Raw genomic sequence first — 11,269 nt, 5'->3', positions numbered from 1 at the left:
AGGAGATTTGGGAAGTTCTTCAGAAGAAGTACAAAACCAAAGAAGAGGGTACTAAGAAATTCCTCATAACTCAATACATGGAATTTAAATTCATTGATGGTAAACCCTTACTCCCTCAAGTACATGAGCTTCAAGTGATTGTGAATAAGTTATCTACTCTTAAGATAACATTGTCGGAACACTTCATTGTGGGTGAGATTATAGCTAAGTTACCTCCATCTTGGAGAAGCTATAGAAAGAAGATCCTCCATAAGAATGAAAAGATATCTTTAGAAGAGATCTTGAAGCACATTAGGATTGAAGATGATTCTCGTTCTAGAGACAAGTGTATGGAAGAGTCCAATGTTTGGACATCCAAGACTAATGCCATAGAGAAACCCTCTCAATCCAAAGGGAAGACTCACAAGAACCCCAATCAAAGAAGAATACTTACCTAACTCCTAAGAATAATGAAGGGCAATTCAAGGGTGTGAGATGCCCTTTCTTTGTTTGTGGCAAGCGTGGACACATGGCTAGGAAGTGCAAGTACCGAAAGTCCCACAAACATGGATCAAAGGTCAACACAACTGAAGAAGAGTTGGTTTCTACCTTGAGTGAGGTGAATGCCATCCAAGGGAAAGTGTAAGGATGGTGGTATGATACTTGTGCTACAATTAATGTAACTTATGATAGAGAGGTCTTCAAAATTTTTGAAGAATTAAGAGATGGCCATGAGATCCAAATGGGTAATAAGCATAGATACAAGGTGTTGGACAATGGGAATGTTGATCTTTACTTAACATCCGGAAAAAAGGTTCTATTGAGAAATATGTTGTATATTCCAGATATGAGTAGGAATCTTGTGAGTGGGCATTTGTTGAGCAAATTAGTCATCAAAGCCCTGTTTGTGTCGGCCAAGCTAATTCTATCCAAGTGGAACTACTTTATGGGGAAAGGGTATGTTTGTGATGGAATGATAAAATTGTGTACCAAAGACTCATCTTTTGATAATAATGCATGCTCTTCTTTCTCTTATATGCTTGACTTTTATTCTATTACTTTGTGGCATAATAGACTTGCTCATATAAGTTATAGTACAATTAAAGGAGTTATCAAATGTGTTTTAATTGTATGCAATGATGTTGAGCATGATAAATGTGAATTACGTGTTAAATCTAAGATGGTAAAGAAACATTTTCCAAGTGTTGTAAGAGAAACTAACTTGATAGATTTGATACATAGTGATTTATGTGAATTGAATGGAAACATTACTAGAGGTGGACATAGGTATTTCATTACCTTTATTGATGATTATTCTAGATTCAGATATGTGTACTTCCTTAAAAATGAGGATGAGGCATTTAGCATGTTTAAAATCTATAAAATTGAAGTTGAAAATCAATTGGAAAAGAAAATAAAAGTGATTTGGAGTGATAGGGGCAGTGAATATTTCTCTAATGAATTCAATGTGTTTTGTGAGAAGCATAGTATAATACATGAATTTAAAGCCCCTTATACACCCCAACAAAATTGCATAGCGGGAAGAAAGAATAAAACATATGTTGAAATGAAAAATGCTATGCTAACACATGCAAATTTGAGTTTTGCGTTATGGGGAAAAACCTTTTTTTACTGCTTGTCATATTCTAAACCAGATTCCTCTAAAGAAGAATAAAATTTCACCATATGAGATATGGAAAGGAAAGAAGGCCCAACCTAGGGTATCTCAAAGTGTGGGGACGTCTTGCTTTTTGCAAGAGCACGGAGTCTAAAAGGACCAAGTTTGGTCCAAGGGCCATCAAATGTGTGTTTGTAGGATATGCCTTACATAGCAAGGTCTATAGGTTGTTGGACTTGGAATCTAATGTGATAATTGAATCAAGAGAAGTTGAGTTCTTTGAGAATTTTTTTTATAGTGACAATAAGCCTAAAAAACCAATCTAATTAGAAGGAACTCAAGAGAAATAACCTTCAAGGTTTGTAGAGCAACCAATATTGCCTAGAAGAAGCCAAAGGCTTAAAGAGGTTGGATAACAAAATAAAACTTCTCAAGTGGGGACTCTTTACCTAGTAGAGGGAAACCATAAGGGAGACACTTGGAAGTATTCTAAGGTACTTAAAGTGGAGGATGATTCTAAAACTTTCCAAGAAGTTATGTCCTCAAGGGACTAACTTTTGGGAGGAAAAAAGATGAGGTGGATTCAATTATGTCTAACCACACTTGGGAGATTGTTGATCTACCACAAGAATCAAAGCCAATAGGTTGCAAGTGGGTATTTCGAAGAACATAAAACACTAATGGGAAAATTCAAGCCTATAAGGTAAGATTGGTGGCCAAAGAGTTTAGACAAAAGGAGGGCATAGATTATTTTGATACCTATACACCGGTAACAAGGACAACATCTATAATATTATTTTTTTCCTTATCATCAATACACAACCTATATGTTCATCAAATCGATGCAAAAACAACATTCTTAAATGGTAACCTTGATGATAAGGTGTACATAGAACAACTAGAAGAGTTTGTTCTAAGGGAAAATCAACTTAAGGTGTGTAAGCTTGTTAAATCACTATATGGTTTAAACACAAGCACAAAACAATGGCATGAGAAGTTTGATGAAGCCATTGTTTCAAATGGGTTTAGACACAATAGTGCGGACAAGTAATTATACTCTAAGACTTGTGATGACTATTTCATCCTATTGTGGCTATATGTTGATGATATGCTAGTATTAAGTAATGACATGAAATTCATAATAGAAATGAAGAGGTTTCCATCTTCTAACTTCAAGATGAAGGACCTTGGAGAGTTTGATACCATACAAGGTATCAAAGTTTGAAGAAATGTGGATGGGCATGCCTTAGGTCAAGCTCATTATGTTGACAAAATGCTTGACTAGTTTTATCATCTTAATATCAAAGAGGAAAACACACCCTTCAATTCAAGTGTAAAGCTTGAACATAATGATGGGAGAGAGATTGTCCAACTAGAGTATGCATGTGCAATTGGTAGCTTGATGTATGCCACACATTGTACTAGAGCATACATTGCATTTGCAGTTAGTAAACTAAGTACGCTTACAAGCAACCAAATTATCTTACATTGGAAGGTCTTTGAAAGAGTATTTGGATACCTTAAAAGGACCAAAGAGTTATGCCTATAATATTTGAGTTCCCATACTCAAAAACCCTATTTGTCTAACATCCCTATTTTGGGCTTCATTTTCCTGGACACGAGCCGCGGCGTAGCCCACCAAGTGTCGCGGCACCATGGCGATTCAGGGACTACCCTGGCCTTTGAGTTTGTGAGGGTCGTGGCGCCGCAAGATCAGGGCCGCAGTGCATCCCTGCGAAATAAAAAAAACCACGATTTTCAAAAATCGCAAGCCTCCCAAATCCACCCCAAAACACAGATTTAACCCAAACCAACCCCAGAAATGGACTCAGCAATTAAGACAAACAGTAATCAACCCCTAAAACACATCAAAACTCAATCATAAACCCCTAATTCAAAATCTCATAAAAACTCAAAAATAACCTCTGAAGAACTTAAGTTGCCTCTGAATTTCCAAGTTCCTCAGTTGTATGATCATTACCTAAGTTGCCTTAATCCAACTCTAGTTCCAATTCCCTTCAGTTCCAAAGCTTTCACCTCAAAAGTCCAAAGAACCCAAACCACTCCAAGGGGAAGAGTGAGAACTAAGAGAGAGGAAGAGAGAGAGAGTTGTGACTGTTGTTCTAATTAAATTATGTGATTTAATTATGAAATATTTGTTTATGTGATATATATATGTGTGTATCATTATGTGAATACTTGAGTTATATTATAATATGACTAGATATGCATGTTTAGGTGTATTAAATATGCATGTGGGCCCATTTCTTATTAGAAGGGAATTTTTTGTAATTTAGCCCATTACAGGTGTTTTAGGAATGTATGTGCATATATGTGATATATGTGTGATACCACATTATTATATGGATATATTTTGGTTACTCGGCACAAGGCGATCCTAGGGAGCAAGTTAATGGGAAAGTCAGAATGGGATCAAATACTCGACTTGGGGTGAGTCAAGGGGTATTTTGGTCATTTAGTGCATTACCGAGATATCGGGTAACAGGGATAAATAATCGAGGATATATTCGGAGTTAGTGAGATTCGGAAGGAATTTAAGGAATTTTGACCATTTTACCCTCGGGGACATTTTTGGTACCCCAAGCCTCGGGATTTGCTTAAAGTTACTTGAACACTAAGTAACCTCACATATACAGAAACAGAAAACACGTTCACTCAGCAAACACTCTCTCTATCTCTCTCAATTCATTGGGAATTTCTTGCGATCTTGGAGGAAACGAAGCAAGCTTAGGCTCGGGATTGCTTGGGGAAAAGCTTAGCATCATTTTGGGTAGCAGAGGTATTGAATTCTAGCCATAATCCTATGGTTTTTCTCTGGTTTTAGCTAAGCTTTTGAGTTTGGAAACTCAATTATGAATTTAGAGATTCAGTGAGGTTTTGGCCAAGTTTAGGCTTGGGTTTTGTGGGTATTGAAGTGTTGAGTTGATTGGGAACTTTATCTTTGGGATTCGGCCATGTTTGGATAGGTTTGTCATGAGATTTGGCTTGAAGAAATGAGATAAAATTTGGTTTTTTCATGTTAAGTCGCGACCCTGTTCTTGGGACGTCGCGGCTCTCATGAACGAGGAGGTGCTAGACATCCATTTGAGTTACGGCGCTTGTAGGGGTGCGCTGCGACATGAAGCCTTTATTCGTTTGTTATTAATGTTAATGTATATTATGGTTGTGACTAGGTTATCGCTAGGTCTCAGAACCGTGATCGTGCTCGAGGGTCGTTCATATTATACATTGCACTCGGACATGAGGTAAGAAAACTTCACCCAATACATGATATATGTGATTAGGGCTTGGCCCGTATGTTAAATATAATCATGAATAGGGCTTGGGCCCCGAAGAATGAACGTGATTAAGGTTATGTTTTTGCTCGTTGGTTAAGCATGCTTGAATGCTCTGTGTTTGCATATTTGTTTGATGATATATGATTGTTTGCATTATCTGCGTATTAGGGCTCGGCCCCATTAAGTAACATGGTTATTACTATGTTTGTATTTAAGTGGCTAAGATGTATTATTAATATGTATGCATACTTGTATTGTCCGAGGTATGCTTATCTCTATCTAGTTATCTAATTGTTTGAATATCTGGTTAAGGCCTTGACTTATTAGTCAAGGGCAGCATTAGCATGCTATGCAATGGTTGGGAGGCTTAGGCCTAATCAGGGACGTACTAGTACGTTGACTGACCCTATGGTCGCTTGGAAAAGAACAAAGCGCTTGGGTAGCTCTATGGCTAGTTACTCAGAGCTAGGGAAAAGGGCCCCTAGTGACTCTATGGTCACATAGCTAGGCCATAGGGCCCCAGATTGACTCTATGGTAATCTATTCAAGGCAGCGGGCCCCAAAATGATACTATGATAATTTATTTGTAATTGTATAAATGCAGGAGTAGGCTATTACTATTTGGCATGGTAGATAGGCATCTAGATTATGTATTTACTGCTCATGCACATGTTTAAGTTTTCATGCTGAGCCTTGCTTCACGGGTGCTATGTGGTTCAAGTAAAGGGAAAGGGAAGCTGGACGAGCCATGGGTAGGAGAGCTTCGGTGGCGGAGTGTACATAGGCGACTGCTCACCACCACGTCAGGGTTATCTTTGAGGAACTAGGGTTGCCTCTCTTATTTTGCCGCCTAGGTTGGCTTGGCTTGTATTTTGACTTGTATATAACCTTTTAAACATCTGCTTATATTATTTTGGGATCCCATGTATGTACTAATCTTTTAAATGAAAATTCAACGTTTCCTTTTGACCAAAAATTTTAACCCTAACCCTTGTCAATAACCTTAGTTACACATTTATAACTAAGGGACTTGATTACCAAGTTTGGCACTATTTAAAGTACACAGTGTAACGGTCCTAGAATAGGAGGACATTACAACTTGGTATCAAAGCTACCAAGCTTTAAGGGTTCCTGAAGACTGGCTAGGCATGTACACTCGCCACTAAAGACAACCTCGACTCAGAGTTTGATAACTACTTATATGATTGTGTGTAACTGTTTAAATAAATGTATACACCTTAATTGCATGCCTTATTAGAGAGCATGAGATATTCTGATAGGGCCTGGCCCTTGACTGTTGCATGAACGATAAAGATATGCTTATTAGCATTGTTATTGCTTGTGAGTGTAGAGGAACTACTTATTAGTGTTGTTATATGGACATGTACGTCAGGACATGCTCATTAGCATTGTTATATGGACATGTAGGTCATGACATGCTCATTAGCGTTGTTAATAACATATAGGCCAGGAAATCCTTATTAACACTTTTAATACTTCCAGAGATTAAAGAACATTCTTATTAGCATTGCTATACATGTATAAATACTTGAACATGCTTATTTGCATCGTTAATTGCTTATGTATGTCAGAAATTCTTATTAGCATCGCTATTTGCTGATGAATATCAGGAAGTGCTTATTAGCACCATGATTGAATATATAATTTGTTGGCATGCTTATTAGCATTGCATCAGTTTGTTTGTTTAGACTTGGATCGTCAGGTGGCAAGAGGTATAGTAATTACTTACCTAACAGCTAAATTGATCACTGCAGAGTAGGACAGTTACCAGTATGCTTCCTCGAAGGCCAGAGAGGTTGGATGGACAAGAAATACAGGCCGGGGAAGAGAATGACCAGGGCCAGGCCCCACCGCCAGCTCCAAAGAACTGGCAACAAGTGCTTGTTGATATGCAAGCCAGGTTACAGAGGCAAGAAGATGAAACTCACCTCTTGAAACAGCAACAGGTTCCAGCATGGAACCTACAACCCGCATTACCGGCAATGATACAGCTAGCGATACCAGCAGTAGAATAGCGCTAGGCAGTGGGAAATAGATGAGAACCACTGTATGAGAGATTCAGGAAACATCACCCTCTAGTTTTTGAGGCTAAGCAGTGGATGACATTGATAACCACCATCCTGGATTTCATGAGGGTATGTGGTAATGAGAGAGTGGCTTGTGCCACTTATATGTTTCGCGAGGATGCCCGAATATGGTGGGAGGTGGTATCCAAGACAAGGGCTACAAATACTATGGAATGAGAAGAATTCAGAACTCTAATTAATGATAAATACTACAACGATGTAGTTAAAGCTGCGACGGCTGAAGAGTTCAGTAAGTTACTTAAGGGCAACAAGTCAGTGACTGATGATGCCTTGAAGTTTGACAAATTGGCAAAGTTTGTCAGGGATCTGGTGCCCACTGATGGGACTAGAAGAGAGAGGTTTCTCTAGAAGCTAAAGCCTATGATAGCTCGGGATGTTCGCATCACTATTATGCCAGGAATGATGACTTATGCATAGGTTGTGGAGAAGGTGATCACAACTGAGAGCACAGAGAACAAGATCTGGTGCGAGAATGTGACCAAAGGAGATTGTAGGAGGCTGGGACCTCCATTTGTGGGCTTTTGTAGGGGCGGAGGCCCTAGTGACCGAAAGGGAAAGACTCCAGATACATTTTCAGCTCCAAGGCTAGATATGAGGACACAAGGAGTATAGATAGGCTGCCAGGGTGGCGGTGATACCTGGAAAGCATTCCATGAGTGTACTTAATACAGGAGGCGCCGTATTGGGGAATGTTGGGCGAAGGCCTGCTTCATCTGCGGTAGAGTGGGACACCTGAAGAATGATTGCCTGAAAGCTAGGAAGAAAGAGCCCAAGAAGGGGGACAGCCAAATGCCAGCTCAGGTGTTCACCTTGACTCAGGCAGAGGCCGAGGCCTTGGTGGTTATAGGTTGGCTTTCTAGTGCTGGGACCCTTTACACTTTTTTGATTGATTCAGGTGCTACACACTCTTTTGTTGCTAGTAGGATTATTGATGGACTGTGTATACCTTGTGACTTTTATCTTATGGGGTTTGGTAATTTGCTGCCTACTAGCGAGTTAGTGGTTTCTAGGAGATGGGTCAGATCATTACTAGTGTCAGTGGATGGTAGAGAGTTTTCATTTGAATTGATAGAGTTAGGTATGACTAACTTTGATATAATTATGGGTATGGACTGATTAGAGAAGTATGGAGTAGTGATAGATTGCAAGAAGAAGATGGTAACCTTTGAGCCTGAGGGTGAGGATCCTTTTCTATTCGTTGGCATTGTGCATTCTTAGCTAGTGTTGTGGATACCACTCATGTCGTGCCAGTGGGACCAGGACAGACCAAATTAGTCTATGAGTTTCTGGATGTGTTTCCAGAGGATCTACTAGGGTTACCTCCACACAGGGAGATAGAGTTTGTGAATGAACTAGAACCAGGGACAGAGCCAGTGTCTAGGGAACCTTATAGGATGGTTTCAGCAGAGCTGAAGGAACTAAAGAATCAGTTACAATAATTACTAGACTTGGGTTTTAACAGGCCTGTTTTTCGCCATGGGACGCACCAGTTCTCTTCGTGAAGAAGAAAGATTATTCTCTAAGGATGTGTATCGATTATAGAGAAATAACAAGTTAACTATCAAGAACATGTATACTTTGGAAAGGATTGATGATATGTTTGATTAGTTACAGGGTAATACAGTATTCTCCAAGATAGATCTTCGATCTAGTTATCACAAGCTGAGGATTAGGGAGGAGGATATACCGAGACAGCTTTTCGCACCAGGTATGGGCATTTTGAGATTTTCGTGATGTCACTTGGACTGACTAATGCCCCAGTAGCATTTATGGATCTGATGAATATGGTGCTCAAAGATTACCTAGATCAGTTTGTGATCATCTTTATCAACAATATACTAGTATACTCTCAGTCAGAGACAGAGCACGAACAACATCTCAGATTTGTACTATGGTGGCTGAGAGAGCATAGGCTGTATGCGAAATTCAAGAATTGTGAGTTCTGGTTGCCACAAGTGACTTTCTTAGGTAACATAGTCAGTAATGACAGAATTATGGTGGATCCAGCGAAGATTGAGGTGGGCAGAGATTGGCCAAGGCCGAAGAATGCTTCAGAGATTAGAAGTTTCTTGGGATTGGCATGTTATTACAGACACTTTGTGAAGGGGTTTTCCAAAATTGTGTCACCACTGACAGAGTTTACATGCAAGAATCAAAGGTTCATATGGTCAGACAGGTGTGAGGATAGCTTCTAGAGACTGAAGAAGAGTCTGATCACTACTCTAGTTCTGAGTCTTCGTACTGATCAAAACAAGTTTGTGGTATATTATGATGCCTCAAGATATGGCCTAGGTTATGTCCTTATGCAGACAAGAACGATGATTGCCTATAAAATCACGTCAGCTGGAGGAGCATGAGTAGAGATACCCCACAGACGATCTAGAACTTGCAGTAGTGGTTTTTGCATTGAAGGTGTGGTGGCACTACATTTATGATGAGAAGTGTGAGATATACAAAGATCACAAGAGTTTGAAAAACTTCTTCACCTAGAAGGACTTGAACATGAGGCAGAGACGTTGGTTAGAGATGGTGGAGGATTATAATTGTGAGATCCTCTATCACCCAGGGAAAGCCAACGTGGTGGCAGATGCCTTAAGCCGGAAGGGTCCGGGACAGTTGTATAGAGCAAGACAGATATCTATGGAGTTGGCAGAGGATATGACTAGAACATGTATTGAGCAAGTGGTGGGCCAGTTGGCCAACATCTATTGCAAAAATTTCAGAGCATGCAGCGAAAACTCTTGCGTGGTGGACCCATTTTTATTATTTAAATAATAGAACAACAACAATCAAAATGTTCATTAATCATATAAACAATTTATATGACCAAGAACATAATCCTGAAACATTGTCATACAATACTATTAATCATGCAACAAATATGTATATATATATATATAAATATGCAATATATTTATATACAACATATAAACACAAAAAATCAAGAATATAAACTTTTACCTCTTGAAGCCTATCAAGTGTCATTGAGTCTTTTCGTATTATAATCGATCTTCCTATCCAAAGCTTTGAGTACTCAAACCACGATCTTCCGGAGTGTTCTCTACACCTCAAGATGTGTGTGGGCACATAGAGAACATGGGTTTGTATTTTAGGAATCACAAGTGTTTCTCAACACATGAGAACTTGCATTATGGTCTGAGAATGACTATAATAAAGAAGAAGAAAGCGAGAGTTTTTGTCTAACAAAAAACTCTGAGAACAATTCTGAATTGTGAATTGTGTTGTGTCTGATATATTTTCTTGTGTGTGTGTCTATTCTCTTCTTCTTCTTCTATATAATATATATAGATTTATATTACCTTATTATTCATAATAATAATATATAATATAATAGTGATGATAGGATTTTATTTAGGTAAATATCCAACTTACCGAATTTGAAAAACTATTTTTAAATTATTAAATAATTAAATAAATAAAATAAAAAACTATACAGACATAATATTTGCATATGTGGCACACACATGGCACAGTCCTTGAACTGTGTCAGGCGTGTACTGCTATTCCTTTTTCAGGGATTTTGCATTTTCTTTAATTTAATTATTTAATCAAAATCAATCTCCCACAAAATAAGATGTTAATCTTTTTAAGGAAAAGATGACAACCATATTTCAAATTTTAAATTTTAAATTCAAAATTCAAAAATCGAATTGATGATCATCATTATCATCATCTTTTTTTAAATTAAATAAATCAAAAACTATTTTTGACTTACCAATTTTATTTTCTCCCACTAAAATAAAATAAATAATTTATTTATTTATATATATGAATTTCGAAATTTACATATTTAAATTAATAAATATATTTTCGAATGTTAATAATTAATTCTAAATTAATTATTCAACCTCAATTATCATATAATTGCATACTTGACCAAAAGAATAAAATTCTTATCAAATTCTCAAATTACAGTTATACTCTTGTATTAACTCTTACCTTGATATGGTGTTGATAGAACCACCCTGGGGACATGTAGACCCATAATATCAAGCTCTAATAAATATTACATTATTAATCAAAGCTCTTTGATTAAATAGTCATATTTATTAATCTCATGATTACTCCACTATAAATATGAGATTGAACTCTTGATAATTATAGACATATATTTGCTGAGTACTTTATTAAAGAATAAAGTGTCCATTGATATAATCATTGCATACATCGTTAATCCTCTATTAGTGGTTCATAAAAAAAAGGGAATAAAATTACCGTTTTAGTTATATCTTGTTCCTAGAGTA

This window comes from Humulus lupulus, chromosome 4, assembly GCF_963169125.1.
Source record: "Humulus lupulus chromosome 4, drHumLupu1.1, whole genome shotgun sequence".
Taxonomy (NCBI): Eukaryota; Viridiplantae; Streptophyta; class Magnoliopsida; order Rosales; family Cannabaceae; genus Humulus; species Humulus lupulus.
The sequence above is the reverse complement of the archived record's forward strand: the minus strand, read 5'-3'. Positions refer to the sequence as shown.